Source organism: Bison bison, unplaced genomic scaffold (assembly GCF_000754665.1).
Source record: "Bison bison bison isolate TAMUID 2011002044 unplaced genomic scaffold, Bison_UMD1.0 scf7180017863606, whole genome shotgun sequence".
Lineage (NCBI taxonomy): Eukaryota > Metazoa > Chordata > Mammalia > Artiodactyla > Bovidae > Bison > Bison bison.
In genome coordinates this window covers 653,002-658,232 of record NW_011494178.1, presented here as the reverse complement: position 1 = coordinate 658,232, position 5,231 = coordinate 653,002, and positions in this window count along the sequence as shown.

Here is a 5,231-nt window from a genome sequence, read left to right as displayed (position 1 = left end):
CTTCCGCGGCGTCCTGTTCGGCCCGCTGTGCTGTTGAGGGGCCGCGCGGAGGTTTAGGGTTTGTCACACAGGATGTGTGACCCTGGTCCCAGAGGTGGTCTTGCAACTCTTGATAATTTGGAGACGGAGCCCCGAGTCTCGCCTGCCCGGCCCCTCTGTTCCACCTGCTCTGCCCTTGTGCTCACAGGCTGAAGTGTCCATGGAGGCCGTGCTGTGCTCCTGGGGTGCTTGATTCCTGAAAGCAGGCGGTGGCTGCGCGTGCTGACCCCTAACCTGCAGGTTGAAGGCCTCTTTTTGCCTTGACTTTCGGCCCGACCCGTGGTGCTGTCCGCCCCTGGGTCACAGGCTGTGCTGGGGGCCCCGTCGTCCTGTATGCCCCCACTTACGCCCGTCCTCCCCCTAGGGCCCGAGTCCAGGTGGGCCTCGAGTCTCCACTCCTGCTCCCTCCCCCAGGGCCTTCCTGTCACCCAGCACCTCCTGATACCCAGGCCCCGGGGAGGAGGCTTTGCCCTTGTGTTCACAGCCCAGATCATCTGTCTACCTGCTCTGACTGCACTGTCCTTGGTCTGGATGGTTGTCCTGGAGAGCCTGGGGTCCTCGGGATGGTGGCATTCATGTGGTTTGTAAGCTGGTCACTGACTTCCCACCAGCACTGCGCAGGGTTGCTAGGGATATGATTTGCTTGGATTTAGAACGTTGAGTGGAAAGTTTCAGCCCTGAATCAGGTATATGGGGCGTCCTGACCCTCCTGGGGCTGTGATGCCACTTCTGTGTACCTGGGAAAACAGCATCCCTGAAGAGGAAGGAAAGACTGCAAGAGATCTGTGTGCTCCGTGTGGAGGGCCTAGGGCCTTGGGGATGGGTTCTTGTGTCATCTTCACCAAGAGTCAGCTTAGAAGTTGCTTCATTATTCACTCATCAAACACTGACTCACCACCATCTGCTGGGTGTGGCCTGGGTCCTGGGGTCACAGCAGGGGCAGAGGAGACGTTCTTTGTCAGGGCAGAGCCAGTTTCCATGTGTAAGAGGTGGGATGATCAGCCTTGGATGGGGATGTTCCAGAAAGGCCCCACCTGGGCTGTACTGGAGGAGAGGCCGGGATGAACAGGACAGGATGGGGGTTGCAGTGTTCCAGTGGGAGCAGAGGGGTTAATGTGGAAATACCGGGCCCCCAGTCTGTGCCCTGAGAGTGTCCCACTGTCCCCAAGACCTCACGGTGAAGGGCCAGCACCTGGTCCACGGGGTCCTGAGCTGCCAGCCTCCACGCTGATGGGGCCACAGTCAGGGAGAGCCTGCGCCGGGTCTCTGCAGGGCCCGAGGCATCAGTGAGGACCTTCAAGTCTTCCAGGCCCAGGCCCCTCCTTCAATGTGCAGGCTCTTGGTCGATGAAACCATCAGTCACTTTCTGTCACACTCTTTCTTTAAAAAACAAAAAGAGAAGGAAAGGGAAAAAGAGAAGACTAATGGCAGGGGTTCCTACCTGCAGAATCCTGGCTGGAAGTTAAAGTTGCTTCCTCCTAATCCTGCGCAAGCTGTCAGGGAGCCGATGCCGGTGGCCTCTTACACATTTGCTTTATGAGGAGCTGGAGGGGCAGTGACCAGCTGTGCCAGGCCTGGCACAGAGCTCGGCTGACAGCTGGGAAGGGGCACCCCATGGGGGACCAGGCTGATAGCAATCAGGAGCCAGTTGAGCCCTTTGAGCAAAGTGATAAAATACACAGGGAAATGGTGAGCTGGAAAACAGATGAGATTCTGGAGGCAAGAGCCTGAACATGACATCTTCACCCCAACCGACCAGAAGCCTGGATGCAGTAACAGAACCACAGCATCTTCAGTGTCACAGAGCCCAGAGAGGAATCACTCAAGTGTAGTGACTTTGGGATTTGGGGGACCAAGAGCCAGAAATTCAGGGACTTGCCCCGAGTCAGGTCCTTCGTGGTGCATGTTCTTCATGAAATCCGAGTCTCCCGACTTGTGCTCGCTGTCACACATCGCGGTTCTTTGCTTATATACTCGTCTGGTTCACCCGCGGCCCTTGTTGTTCTCAAGTTTGTCTCTCCTGGAGCTGCTTACTCAGCAAATAGACTCGGAGGACTGTATCCAGGGCTTGTTCATGGTGCTGGGGAAGGGGCCTCAGACCCTCCAGGAGGGTGCCTGGAGGGGGTGGGCTGAGAGCCAGATCTGTGGCTCCACGCCACTCATGCTGCAGCCCCAGCTGTGTGGTGAGCGCGTTTTTCTGGATGTGAGCCGGGGACTCAGGCAGAGGCCAGGCCGCAGATGGACCCTGGAGTTACCTCTTGCAGATGGGGCGTGGGGTTGGGAGGATTGTGGCCAGAGAAGAGAGAGACCTGAACCGTGAGCCCCACGCTGCAGCTCAGAGGATGGAGAAGACCCAGCGCAAGAGGCTGAGGAGCAGACACAAGCCTGCGCCTGGTTTCAGAGGAGAGTACCTGAGTGAGTGCACGCACCCTCAAGGGCCTTCTGACTCTGCATTTCCATCATCAGAGCCACCCTTTCAGCTTCTTTCCCTTGGGCAGGCATCTTATCCTTCCTGGCGCCCCCCTTCCCCAGCGAGAAATCCTGTGTGTGGAGCCGTCTTCAGCTCACTTAGGGAACACAGACAGGTGGTTAGCTATCAGTCACAGGCACAGTCAACCTACAGAGGAGGAAGCAGGAGCCCCTGCTAGCAGGAGCTGGCTGCCCTGCCCTCCCAGACCCGCGCCCTGTGACCAGCAGAGTGGTCTCCTTGGGACCCAGGCCTCCTGGCCTTCCACCTGAATAAGAGCTTTGTGCATTTTCTGCCAACAGGAAAGTAGAAGTCACAAAAGTTATTGATCTGGGCACAGCAGTATTTAATAACATTTTTTTTTTAACATGACACCAAAAGTAAGGCCGACGGACACGTTTGCAGTGTGTTCCCCTTTGGAATCTCCAGAGAACCTGGGGCATGGGTTCCGTGCCCCATGTCTGCTGCATCTGCCTCAGGACTTCACCTTCTGGGACACAAGGAAACACATTCAGAGCAGGAGAGCTGGTCTCCCACAGAGGTCGGTGCTGGGTTTAGAATCTCGTGCCCAGCTGAAGATGCAGCTGTTTTTGTTTTTTTGTTTTTTTGTGTTTTTTTTTTGATGCCCTGTTACCATCAAGTTAGAAATACAGCATGGCCGATTTTGTTCCATTTGCATAATGAGAGAGGTCTTGATGAGGATGCTATTTACAATGGGAGCTTTCCAGAGGAAAGTGGTATCATTCCCCACCCCAACCTTTTTGTTATACAAGTAATGCATAAAATGATAGTATTTATTGACCACTCATGTAATTTTCACAACACTTTTTAGGTAGGAGCATTTTTTATGTTTTATATATGGGTTGACAAAACATGTCTGGAGAGAAATATAACCCAGTTGGTAAACTGCAGACCAAGAAGTGAAACTCAACTTGATCTATACATGTGAGCATGTTTCTTATGGAAAAGTTAAAAGGTTAAGTCAAGCCAGGGGGAAAGTGTATCTACATCTTCTGCCCAGAAAGAATCACTGTTATTTGGACTCTTAGTTCATTCATGTTTTCTGTACGTAGATTATGTAAATAGGAAAGGAATATGCGTACTGTTTTGTAACTTTTTACTTAACATTGTATTGTAAATATTTTTGTTTGTTTTTTCTAATGCATTATTTATAATATTCCATTGTGTGCCTAAAGCATAATTCAACTAATTTGGGGGATTTCTACTTTGTTTCTGATACTTTGTTGCTTCAAAAAAATACCACAAGGAATATATTTGTGTTCTCGTGTCTTTTCGAGCACCACCCTTAGATCAGTCAGTTGGTAGGTGGCGCCTTTCTGTTTTAAATGGTAAGCACACCTTTAGTACCTCTGATAGTTATTACATTCATGAAGTTTGTCCTAGTCTATACTAATTATTTTCAGTAATCCAACAGATATTTACTGAGTTATTGGGCTGTCCTTGGAGCTGTCCAAGGTGCTGTAGTGTCTCAAAATTACTGAGAATTTGAAAGGAGAAATTTACTTAAGGTTCTGGAATTGTGATGGTTATAGATATTTGCTTTTCTAAATATTTCTGTTTATTCTGATATAAAGCAGATTCTTTTTGAAACTATTAAAAAAAAATTTAATTGTCGTGAAAACTGATGGGACTCAGTAAAGAAGCTTTGTGTTTGATCATTGATTATTACGATAGATAGGCTGACAGACATGTGTTATACTTTCTCCAGAGTCATCGTATATACCGCCAGGGCTGCTGCCTACGTGAAGATTCAATTGTTTAGTGATATATGGGACACGGTTAGAAAGACTAAAACTTAAATGTGTAAGGTTAACATTTGTGAAAGGACTTCTGTATCTTCTGATTATCTTAGTCATTGTCATACATGTCCCCTCATGGCTCACTGTTGTATAATTTGTATTCAGATTTTCATCATAGGATATTTTTTACTGGATTCTGAGGGGTTAGTTATGCTGGTAAAAGAGTGTTTTGTCTCAGCTTGTAAAGTTACAGCTACACAGTGGTGAGAGGCAGGTGGAGAAGTAAGGAAGGGCTTCTTCACGTGACCAGCAGAAGCTAGAAGGCTGTGCTGTGGCCTCCTCACCCACCCCTTGGAGAGTCAGACTTGGGAGCAGAGGATGGCGGGTGGGAGCTGGGGCTGGGGCTCGCAGATGCAGAGCTTGCCTCCTGCAGGGGAGTGTGTCTGGAGTCTGCTGTCACCAGCTGCTCTGCTCTCTGCACCTAACACTTTCTAGGAAGCTGGGGCATATGTTGTGTTCTTACCATGCACACGAGCACACACAGTAATAATAATAATAATAATAATAAAGGGGCGGGAAGATGTGCTCAGAGGAGTAGGAGTTTCTGTGGCTTCAGCGCTGGCCATAGGTTGTATAGTTTCCCAGACTCATTGAGTCCTGCATGTTAAACATTTATGACAGTTCAGTTCAGTTCAGTTGCTCAGTCGTGTCCGACTCTTTGCGACCCCATGAATTGCAGCACATCAGGCCTCCCTGTCCATCACTAACTCCTGGAGTTCACTCAAACTCACGTCCATCGAGTCGGTGATGCCATCCAGCCATCTCATCCTCTGTCGTCCCCTTCTCCTCCTGCCCCCAATCCCTCCCAGCATCAGAGTCTTTTCCAATGAGTCAACTCTTCGCATGAGGTGGCCAAAGTACTGGAGTTTCAGCTTTAGCATCATTCCTTCCAAAGAACACCCAGG